This window comes from Fukomys damarensis, unplaced genomic scaffold, assembly GCF_012274545.1.
Source record: "Fukomys damarensis isolate Sample0158 unplaced genomic scaffold, DMR_v1.0_HiC HiC_scaffold_4, whole genome shotgun sequence".
NCBI lineage: Eukaryota > Metazoa > Chordata > Mammalia > Rodentia > Bathyergidae > Fukomys > Fukomys damarensis.
This window is the reverse complement of record NW_022900916.1, coordinates 19,366,101-19,378,860: the sequence shown is the minus strand read 5'-3', so window position 1 is coordinate 19,378,860 and position 12,760 is coordinate 19,366,101. Positions and strand designations below refer to the sequence as shown.

General features: G+C 38.9%; 1 protein-coding gene across 1 annotated transcript in view; it reads right to left on the bottom strand.

Annotated features, from left to right (window-relative positions):
* The window catches only part of Bzw2 (basic leucine zipper and W2 domains 2), a 58,680-nt gene that overhangs the window by 44,563 nt on the left and 1,357 nt on the right, over positions 1–12,760 (bottom strand). The gene's annotated exons all lie outside the window — the stretch shown is intronic.

Sequence of the window (12,760 nt, the reverse complement as noted above, 5' to 3'; positions counted from 1 at the left end):
ACCTTCTAATTCATATTCTAAATGAGCAGGACAATTTTTGAAAGAAAAAAATTATAAATTATCCATAATTACAAACAATTCTCCTTTCCATTAAAGCTAAAACTATAAGAGCAGCATCATGAAATCCTTTAAAGAACATGTAGGACCCAGGAAACTTGGAAGTTGATAACAATGTAACAAAATTCTTTCCAAAGAAACAAAAATAATTAATTTGGCTCTATAAGTTTAAATTATTAATACTCGCAATCAACTAAATATATGCCTATAAAAACACTCAATTTGTTGCCCAGAATAACATTATCTTGCTTAATATCCTTTTCTTGGTGGGCTGGGGATTTAGCTCAGTGGTTCCACATCCTGCCTCACCAAGCGTAAGGACCCAATTTTACCCCAGTACCCCCCAAAATCCCTATCACCTTGGTTTTGTAACTAACAGCCTCTTTATGCTCAAAATCCACCCTCTTCTAAAAGATTAATTAAATATTCTAACAATTCTAGTTTTAAGGCTTAAATTTTTAAAAAAATTTAAAATAGCAAATAGTCTAACTATAAGTTTATAAATACTCATATTCTTTTCTGTAATACAAACATAATTGCTGTTACATGCCTGCCCCTTCATTCTTATCCTATTTAATACTAAATAACAAAAACATTTTTTGTCAAAAACTATGAAATTTAATGTTTCTTCCAAAAATTTACAAACAAATTTTTCAGTGAAGAATATTTCCAATTGGATAATATACATTGACTTTTAGTCAACTCATCTCTCAAATACGTTTCAGGGTATTTTCATAGCAAAATGCCCCCAAACCTCTGATCTAGACAAGATTCTGAGAATCTCTGTCTACCAGATAACATGATTATGATAACCACTACATAGTTACAATATTAAAAATTGTAAATCCTGAAAATTTTGAGGAAACTAGTGTAACACAAGGAAGTGACCAAGGACTGCTAAATGCCCAGTTGTGGTTTCAACACACCAAGTATATTTGGATTCCAACTCTGTGTATGAATTAGAATAGAACTTATCAAGAATAAGTGATAATTTTATCCCTGAGGGGGGCACTTGGCAACACCGAACACCCTACAGCCTCCATTCACAGCAAAGCCCTCCAGTGAAGATTATTTGGTCCCAAAAGTCACAGCGTTAAGACTGCAAGCTACACTGGATGAAATGGAACAGAGGTGGCCCTGCTCTTAGGAGCGGCAAGCGTGACAGGGACTGAACATTCCAGACCAGGGACGAAGCAGATAGTCTCCTGAATGGCTTGTCTATATCTGCCAAGTGCAGATTCAGACAAAACAAATTTATACTTACTAGATAATTTTATCTGAAAGGAAAAGTATGATTAGAAAAAATCTTCTTTAAAGTAACAACCAAAACAGTATACATATTTACAAGACAGGCATGGTGGTGCATGCCTGGAATCCTAGCTTTCAGGAGGCCAGGCTGGGATACAGAGCAAGTTCAAGGCCAGTCTGCACTACATTCATAGCAAGATCCTGTCTCAAACAACAACAACAAATCCCAAAACATGTATTTTTAAATGCACAAAATCAACTTTCCCAGTCTCTGATACTAACGGATGTATTTCTACATTGATAATTTTAGATCTTATGATATTCCTGAGAATAGTGGTGAAGAGGCAAAATAAATTTAAGGACGCCAGGGATTTAGCTCAGTGGTTCTGCCACCTGCCTCGAAAGCACAAGGACCCGAGAGTTTGATACCCAATACTAAAACAAAAAGAAAAGAAAGTTAAGGAGAGATGCATAAAAGAAGGAAGGTGAGTATCAATGGATAAACTTTTCCTACTTTAGGAAGTTGCAATAATGAACAGGAAGAAAAAGACAAAGAAAACAGAAATTTTAAAATGCAATATAACACTAAAAGTGAAATTGTCTTATTTTTATTACTTGGAGAAAACAATATATGCTAAGTACATTCAGCAGAATGACAAATTTCATTTACATGATATGATCTTGACTACATAAATACAGTAGCATTAAATGAGCAGTGGGCACAAGGAGATACTCTATTCCTCTTATCTATGCTTCTCTGGATTTTCTACCATATAAATATAGAGGTCACTTCTATAACTTGATAATTATATATATTTAGCTGGGCGTGGTGGCACACACCTGTAATCCCAGCACTCAGGAGGCTGAGGTAGGAGGATCACTGTGAGTTCGAGACCAAGCTGAGCTACATAGTGAGTTCCAGTTCAGTCTCAACTACATAGTGAGACCCTATTTCAAAAAAACCACACACACACACACACACACACACGTGTGTGAAACTTTACCCTCTCCTGAAATTTGAACCAATTCCAAGAGTTACAAGCAATGGTATTCTTGCATGAAGACAAATGGTATTTAGACATGATCTTAATAATATTCTCTGTTATTAGATATAACTTTCTACTAAAAGAAACCAATAGTCCTTGAAAAAAGGCTGATTCCAAGGTTGGAGCAAGGAACATTTACTGATTCTAGACATCTTGTGTCAGGGAGCTGAAAATAAAAATCAAAAGATTAAAACAACACAGAAGCACCTTAAGGACAATTTGACTGCCCTATAACAGGACAACTTATCACCAAAATACTTCAAGGAAAACAATGACTAATAATCTACAGAATAAAGTAAGAGCTCAAAGGACCACATTTATATCACTTTATGTTCATTCTGAAGTAAAGAACTGATTAGTACACAATGGAAAGGAGAGTAACTGGGGAGAAAGGGCAACACAGAGTTAGAAAATTTACCATTTTCCAATCATCACACCAAAAATTGACTCATGCAAGGTTCACCAACATATGCTAAATCTGAATGTATGTGTGGGGTAGTATTGGGTGATGGGCTACAGGACACAAATGTAGCCTCAAAGTATTCTGACATAAATTAGCAAGGCAAAAGGAGTAACTACACATTGGAGAAACAAGACAATACTTTAACCAGAGAAAGGGACAATCATAGCACATGATATTATTCATGTGGTTTTCCAGATAAAGATGCATGACTTGAATCTAATCATGAAGAAACAAATCCCTATCCAGGAACATTTTTTCTAAACAAATGTCCTGTTTTTCATTACCTCTAAAAAAACAAAGACTAAAAAGCTGTTCCAGATAAAGACAAGACAACTATGGCAGCTATGTTAAATTCTTTGAATTTTACTATTGCATTGTGTATTCTGTAAGAAAAGTAACGCTTTAAAGAAATGTACATTGAAATAAAGGGATGCAGTATACACAATTTACTCTAGGATCATTCAGAAATAAAAATAATTACATATACATAGAGCTAAAGAGCAAAGGCAAATCAGAGGAAGCCATATGCCTTCTAGGGATCTGGAAAACAAAAAAAGCTCAGGAAGCTGAATGCCATGGAGATTTTGTATTTTCTGGGGCTCCTTGCAAGAGAGAAAGGTAACACAATTTACCAAATCCCTCAGAAACTGCTCAGCTGTAAAATAGGAAACAACTCAGCTGTACTGATTATGCATTCCAGGAAAAGAACAAATTACCTTTGGACATGAAGATGTCCATACCGGATACATTATTCCTGAGTACCAGACAAGAAACATTTTAAATGCTGTTACTAAAGTATCAGAAGAGGCCATGCTTCACCGTGCTGCAAACCTGGTCTACAGGAAACCCTTGGCCTAAGTGATCCACAAGCTGCTTACCCATGCCCTATGCTCTCTGTGAGTCCCGCCATAAATATTTTTCCACTTTGCTGTCTTGTGTGAGGAGCAATGTAGAAATGTAGAGCATGAAATCAATCATTAAGATCACCACAATGAAGAGTAAACAATAGAAAATGTGCACGCACATGTACAGCGAAAGAACTGAAGCTTTGAAAACCAAATCTAACCATCACTAATTCAAAACATAAAGAAAACATTGACTCCTGAACAGAAAAGTTTAAAACTTTTTCAGTGAAACCCATAAGTTTTCTGCATATTAAAAAATATCAAAACAATACACAGGTATGCACACTATGTTACACAGCAATTTAACGGACTAAAATGTGCACTCCAGATTTACTCACTGAAATATCTTTTCCCCTCAAAAATATAGAACATTGCCACTAATCAATACTCTTAATTAGTAAGGTTCTGAAACCTCCCTTTTTAAAAGAATCTCCCCCAGTCTATAAGGTATTCTTTTAATTATCCTCCATAATGAAAAATTTGCTGTGCGACAGAAGGTTTAACCTCAGCTATCATCAGAGATATTTCAGAGTCCAACCCAGTAAAGCATGTGGCCCTTGAAGCTGGCTGCCTGTCCATTTCAGTATTCAGCCACACCGTATCTCCTGGCACACACACCCTTTTGCACGCATTTATAATGAAATGCTGAAACTGAAAGGAAACCAAGGACTAGGTGATCAAGTTGACAACTGAAAGTGAGAGGAGACTATAAATCAATGAGCTTGATTTTTATATATGGTATTAAAAGCTAATATATACTTTTCAAAAGCAATTGAAAAATGTATTAATAGAAATATCACCAGAGTAAATATATAACTTTACAAGATGATTTGGAAGTTGTGTATCTGCCAAGATCCGAGCTTATTTTACCCATTATGCTTGGGTAATGGGCAATGCTTGTGATTTTCTCATTGTATTTATTTCATATAAATATTAATCTCATACATTTTACATATGATAATGTATATAGCACTTGCTTATTTAACAAAGGTGTAAAGAAAAAATCCTGTGGTAGATAAAAGAACTCTTAAAAATCATTTATTTTAAAGTTAAGGTTACCATATAGATTACACACATTGATGTATACTATAAAATCCTTAATTCTTGAGTTTTTACATACTGAAAAAAATCAAAATCCAATTAACACATTATATTTTTAAGCTTAGAAAAAATGGCTTTATATTTTTATTTTAATTAGCCTCTTTAAACTCTGAACTGGGTGCAAAGCAACAGCAAGCATTAACACAATGTAGAAGGATATAAAACAAAAATTTATATTTACTTCTAAGCCTCTCACTATGCCTTTATGTCCCAGTGCCACCCCGTGGAAATATTTAAAAAACACTTTAGCGCACTGTCTTATGGAACCTTTTAAAAAAGGATTACACATTTGAGATTTTCACCTATAATGAGGAAAAGGAAAAGGGAGTATTTATAAAGAGTCTTCTCACATCTGAGGGCTCATTTCTTCAGAAAAATGCTGCTTCACTGAAGATAGTTCACTAGATTTTGAGCCTGACTTAGCTCAGGAGAAAGATGATTTCTTTTGGGGGTGGTGGTACTGGGAGTAGAATTCAGGACCTTGCACTTGCAAGGCAGGTGCAGTGCCATGGAGCTAAATCCCAGGTCCCAAGAAAGATGATTTTTATGTGAGATTTCCTTTCTACTTGGAGCATGAAGCTTGCGGGGACAGCACACACATCAAAGGCCTCCCTTAGCAAGGCAGAAAACCAGGAGATGAGAACCAGCAAGGAGCAGAATGTGAAACACAGGGCAAACAGGTCACTTTGTAGAGGCCTGACAGAACTGATGGTGAGTTTGTGCCTACTGGCTCCAATGGGCAGTCAGAAGGTCAGTTATTACAGAAAAGTGTTGAAATGTATCCTTCTCTTCAGTTTTAATCAAGAAGGAAAGAGCTGGGTGTGGTGGTACACTCCTGTAATCCTAGCACTTGGGAGGCTGAGGCAGGAGGATCACTGAGTTCCAGACCAGCCTGGTCTACACAGTGAGTTCCAGAGCAGTCTGAACTACATGGTGAGAACCTGTTTCAAAAAACAAACAAACAAACAAACAAACAAACAAAAAAAGGAAAGAATACAAGATCTTCTTGGAAAAAAACCAAAAACAAAACCCTCATCTGCTAACCAGTGGGAGAGAATTCTGCTTTGTTGAAACTGTGTGAAAACCATGGTGGTAGGTGGTGGGATGGGTGGTTGGATGGGTGTGCTGGTGATGCATGCATGTAATCCCAAGTTCTGGGGACACTGAGGCCTGAACAATTTAGTAACTTAGTGACACCCTGTCTCGAAATAAAGGAGAGTGGGGCAAGGATGTAGCTTTGTGCAAAGACCATGGGTTCAACCCCCAGCACAGCAAAAAAATCAAACATGATAATTATCCCCAGGAAGCTCAAAGGTAGTGGTGGGCATGAGTCCAAACATTTGGTTTTACTAATTCTTCCAACCAAGAAACTTAAGCCTCATCATTCCAGATGTGACAGGGGCAGGACGTGCCCAACCCTGTCTACAGAAGGTGGACCTTGACATGAAGGAAGGGGACACAAACACACACACACACACACACACACACACACACACACACGTCCCTTATACAATGAAAACAGGAACTGGTTAAAAATGCAAAAGCCAGCCTAGGACTTCATGGGCTATTGCACATCGAGGTCATGGGGATGCATTCCTTGGTAACATTGTGTAGAAGGAGACCACCTGAATTCAAATTGAAAGGAAAAAAATAAATAAATAAAAACGAAGACCAGTGCAGTACTACAAATCCTGTCAATTACATTGTCAGCAAGGCCCAAACATGCGCAATTAGAGGCAACAGCAACCGGACTGGACAAGCTTCATGGTGGTCACTATCTAGTAGGCGGAGTTTGTTCGAGTGCTGACAACACATCTGGAAGTATGTGGATACAAGTACTGATGATCTTCGCGGTGCTAAAATACAGAATACAGCATGCATTTGCCTTGTGGCTGCACTATTATTTTAATAGAGGCGTTTTTTACTTTGTAACTCATAATTGACATGAAGGAGGAATGGAACACTTTGAAAACCATGGATCTACCATGGATGTCAAACCAACTGGCTGAGGCCACACATTTCATTTTAACACTGGTGACACAGCAGAAAGCAAAGCACAAAGATCCCTGCCCATCTGGAGTTGTCACAGATGGAAGAATTGGGGCCAGAACCTCATCAACTCTATTCTCCACGCAGGGCACTTTCCGGAGAGCCAAAGCTGCTGCAAGGTGTTGGAACATTATATGATTCCTGAAGGCAGCTTTTTCATTATTTGCTTCATAGATTTTATAGTTTAGAATTAGAGTAGAGCATAAAAATTAAAGTCTGGTTGAGTACTTGGATAAACTGAATTAGCATACGTTACCTCTAAAATGCAAAACAAGTTCTCCATGGAGTTCTATTAAGGAAAATAACCACTTATCATTAAAACGAAGATTTGACAAAAAATACTGCCTCTTAGGGACATATAAATATCAAGAAATTTATTGCACCACAATTTCTCTAACTCTATAGGATCCAGTTTTTTAATTGTTTCCTGCAGAGGCTCAACTCTAACAAAAGCAACTCTTCACACTCTCAACCACCAGTTGTACATCCTCTTCCTCTAAGCAGCAGTTTCCTTTGCACCATCAACTTGGGGTTCTTCTTCCTGTTTATTACAGCTCCATTCTATTACTTTGCACACTGAGAAAAAACAGGTCACTTCTTTATTTCCCCCCATGGAAATGACCATAAATCTAGGAAGCTATCCAGATTAGTTTGGAAAGCATTAAAGATCTATGAATGAATAAACAAAAAGAAAAGGATGATGGTAGACCATTATGGGACTGCACACTCTGTAGTAGCTTAGGATACCTTCCCTACTGTGTAGAGCGCTATTATCATGCTGTTAGACTTTGTTATTGCCCACTTCTGGCCCAGGGCTTTCCTTAGCATTTATTTGGAAATCCTCAAAAATAACAGTATATCTAACGACTGTTTCTAAAGGTCCTCCTCTAGCATAAAAATGTTGAAATATGAAAAAAACCAACTATAATTTCCATCTTATACAAACTATTGTTTTCCTACTAAACTATGAATACTTCTAGAGTTAAAAGGGCTATAAATAGCTAAAGTATTATACTATCTAACATAGACATTTAATATTATATTTTAAAATGTTATAGACATTTTTTCTTTATTTTTGGCATTAAAAAAAAAAAAAGAAAGGAGGACCAGGGACTTAGCTCAGTGGTGCTGCCGCCTGCCTTTGCACAAGGACCCGAGTTCGATTCCAAATACACACACAGACAAAAAAAAAGAAAGAAAGGAAACACCTTATGTTAAAATTCAAGAATAAATAAAGAGAGCACTGTCTCTTCAGTATATAACAAAGGCTGGATCACTCAGTGAGTGACCTAAACCTTTGTTGTCAAACGAGATAGCTTACAGATATGACTATCTGAGCATTTCTGGCACTCTTTACCCAACACATGGCACATTTAGAACAGGCCAATCACTGCACCTGACATCTAACTGCCCAAAAGATGCTCGGTAAAGAGATCCACAGTCTTAATACGCAGGCAGTGCAGTAAGTTAAGAACAGAAAGTAATCTTGTATGTGACCTGCTAAGATTGGCAGGTTTTGTATCAATTAAATGCTCTCTAAATATCTTTCAAACAAAGTTCAGGAAGACATGTTAGAAAATATTTAACACACACAAAATACAAAAGAAAGAAATTTTGGCTGTGGTGGGGGTCAAACCCAGGGCCTCATGCATGTTGAGCAAGCACTGTACTATGGGGCTGCCCATCATCTGCACCCCCAAATTTTAAACATCAAGAAATAAACTATAAAGCTACAAGAATTAGAAAGTAGGTGTCCAAGTAAGGATTCAGCTAAGCAAACCGTGGTAAGAGCCTAGAAACAAAGCACAGCTTGTCCGGAGCCTGGTCTGATTTAATATAGCTATCCTAACAAGGCTGATACTGTTCATAACGGTTTTTGTATTTTGGGGGGAATACCTTCCAACTTGGCTTGGGAGGAGGCATGGAAGAAAATCACTATTGCCACAACTTGATTTTTCTTAGCTGAACTAAATGCATCTGTACTCCTTCTTCAGACTTGTCTGGAGATCACTTTCTCAGTTTCCCAAACAAATGGAGGTTAACTGCTGGTAAGATACTCATAACCCTGGGAAGCAGCACTGAATAAGGTCACCTACCTCTTAGTTTCGTAGAGAAGTTGAAATGTGATGTGCTTAGGGAAATGCACTGTTCGCAAAACAGTCCTCAGCGGATTTAGGGTGTTCTAACAATGAATACCACGAAAGCCACATTCCAAGTATGGAGATGTGATGCTCGTATTCAAGTTATTTCCTTAGGTTTTTGTGGAAAAAAACAAAATAATTTCTTAGGGTTTGTAATACTTCCAAACTTTCCTTTGAAAAACCTCACCAAGGACAATCGCAAACACGCCCCAAAGTAGGGGGAGTGGAATGAAGCTGCCTGTCACCCGCTTCAACCACAACATAGTGCGTTTGTCTCATTTAAATTCACACCCGGTTCTTATCTCTCCATGTCACAGAAGTATACTAAAGCAAATCCCAAATGCCTATCATTCTCTCTTTGCATCCAATATACATTTCTGAAAGATAAGGGATCGTTTGAAAATATATTCATAATATTGTTTCAAACCTGAAAAAAGTAATTTCTTTAATATCATCAAGCAGCCAGTTGGAAATGTACCTAGCTAGCGTAAAGTATAAGAAAAGAAGCCAACGGCAAGTAAAACAGTACCCTGAAAGATACAATGCTCAAAACTTGAAAAACACACAAACTATCCCTGCAACAGAAAGCAAACTCTTTTCCTAAGGCAGAGAGAGAGCTGGAGACCAGAGGCGTGACTGGACTCATCCAGATACGGTACGCCAAGGCTGTAAGGGGTGCTGGAGCGTTTTTTTTTTCTTAGTGATGGCATTCACTAGAATGTCAAGAAGCCTCAGACTCGAAATATTTAAAGACTCTGCCTCTGCTTATGGTTGTATGTGCTTAGTGCCACATCACCACACACTGCCAGGAAGGATTAGTCAAGTAGGGAAACAAATCCACCTAAAATAACTTAGAGATCAAGTGAATTCAGTTCAGCATGTACTGAGCACACACCAAGTGCAAGATACCAAGTTATATCTTGAGAAATAAAGATCAATTCAGCTGAATTAATTTTTACATTAGAACAAGAAGTCATGAAACAAGTTAATAAAAACTGTAACAGAATGTGATGAGAAAGTGCTCAGTCATTTTCACGGATGTCCAGATACTTGAACAAGATGCTAATGCAGAGGGTGAGAGAAGGACGGTGGGGGCCTGTAAGAAGATAAGAAAGAATTAGAGGATCCAACAATAGGACTTGGGTCCATGTCAATCCCATCCCTGTGCAAAGACTATTTACCTCCTCATTGAGAGACAGGAAGAAGGGTGTTTAATGGTGAATCATTAGAGGGGAGGAGAGGTGAAGGCAAAAGGCAAAGAGAAACAGCTAGATTTAAGTAACAGAGTTGAATAGTTCATCAGATGTGGGGAGGAGACTGGGTGAAGAAGGAAGGGAGGTCATTCCAGGAAGAGAAGAGCAGAAACAAAGGTCTGGAAATGACTGGCAGGTTAGGGAACAGCCTGGTGGCCTTAGGGCTGGAATGTGGGAGTGGCTGGCTGACTGGAAATGCCCACTGGGACCACAAGCTGGAGCCTCATTTTATAACCAGTAGAAAGCCAGTAACAGGATGGGTGCTCAATGTTTTTTTTTTTTTTTTTTTTTTTTTTTTTTTTTTTATTGAGAGTTCCTTGAATTAGCTGGATGAGAGGTCAGAGAAAAGCAGGCTTCTTAGAAATCCACTGTAATAGGCCAGAGAAAGTCTAGAGCAGCAGTAGTAAGAGTATTTCATACATTTCAGAAATGATTATTTCCAAGAAGTTGAACAAGAAAAAGAGTGTCATGAAAATTCTATTATGTAACTGTGTGTATGTTCCCTTTTCTGTAAAAAAGACAATCATGGAAATATAGGGAAATGATTTTAGAGACAGATAAATCTAGGTTCCAATTCTGGCTTTGACACTTTTAATGGGCTGTAGGCAAAGTTAACTTTCCTTACTTTCAGTTCTCTTGTTTGCATAAATGGGAATAATACTGGCTAATTCCTGGGTTGTTGTAACAGTGATTAGAATAATCCTATGCACTGTCTGGCATAACATCAGGAACAGATTACTCAATATGAGTAGCTACTTTGTTATCAATACAATTCTAACATATGAATACATTCTAGTATATTCATTAGTGAATCTTAACCGTGCATTCAATATTTACATTGTAACAAACGATTAATATAACCTGAAAAACAGTATCCATTAGGTATCTAGTCCTAGAAATTGAAACTGAACATATATGATTTGCATGAATTTCTAGGCGAATGTTAGTTTTTCCTTTGTTGTTAAACGTCATTGACTCTACATTGACAGAAGTGATGTAGTCACAGAGGCCTAAATACCACCCAGGTGTCCTAAAGCACAAGAAAATAGTTAATAAGCTGCTATCCTTGAGGAACCCCAGTGAGACAAACAGGTGTGACCTTCAAGTAACCATGGCTCAGATTTGGCACTAGAGATGGAAATACTCGAAGAGAAACACCCAATTCTGCCTCTGCATCTGCTGGGAAGATATCACAGGCTGAGGTTATTCCACACACATTCTTTTAAATTTGTGAGTTCCTTTTGCGTGACACATTATAAATCAACTGCAACTGTGGCAGTAACAGTATTCTACGTGTTACAAAATATTGGTCACTCTCAAAAGCCTTTCTACTCCTTTGAACAGACACATCATTATGAAAGCATCACCAAACAAAAGTTTCTTTGTCATACATTAAGACGAATAATTTTAAACCATTTTCATGTGAGAAGTTCGGGCTCAGCTCTGCCACTCTACCCCCATCTCAAAGCTGGAGCCTTGGTAGGAGGCAGCTGGAGTTTAGGAGAGACTTTTGTTAAAGGCAAGTAATAATAAACATCTTCCGGGGATTTCAGAAGCAAAATGAAGGCGGAAGGCCAGAGGAAAATGCATTAACTTTATACACGCACTGGGGGAAGGAAGAGTGGTTCCGGGGATGCTTAACAGAGACCATCTACATAATGATTCAAATATTTCTCTTTGACACAAATGAGTCTTGGGAGAAATATCAACACCATTCTGTAGAGAAACACCAGTAAACCTGTAAACAGTCATTTCTACAGAAGCTTTCACAGATGTCGTCAATAGCTTGGATGTTCACCTTGGAGGAATGGCTGACTACATATCTTAGCAAACAAGTCTTCTTTCTGAGCCACAGTAAGGGTATACACTTGCATTCACCTTTCCTCTTCTGCCATTTACCCACGAAGCTCGGGGCTACACATCACAGTTGAATGAAGGCTGGATTAAGAGGCTAATCTGAGGCTATATATAGACAGCAACACCAACTTCATCTCCGCCCTGCCCTCCCTTCCCGATTCCATAAATCTCAAGATCTGAGTTGCAAAGAGACTGGGAACTCTGGCAGCGTCAGGAGGCCCTTCCCGCGCCCTCCCCCAGGCTCTCTCCTAAACCAAGTGTTAGTGCGAGTGTAAATTGCTTCCAAACATCCTCCACGGGCACCAACCGCGGTCCGGTTTTCTCCTAGAGCTTCCAGAGGCCGAGGAGAGGTGACAAGCGGCGGGGAGAGTGAGGCCTGCGGAGCAGAGCCACCTCGGGGGCCCCCGCTCCGCGCGCCCTCCTCGCGGCGGATGCGGAAGGCTCTCTCCTAAACCAAGTGTTAGTGCGAGTGTAAATTGCTTCCAAACATCCTCCACGGGCACCAACCGCGGTCCGGTTTTCTCCTAGAGCTTCCAGAGGCCGAGGAGAGGTGACAAGCGGCGGGGAGAGTGAGGCCTGCGGAGCAGAGCCACCTCGGGGGCCCCCGCTCCGCGCGCCCTCCTCGCGGCGGATGCGGAGA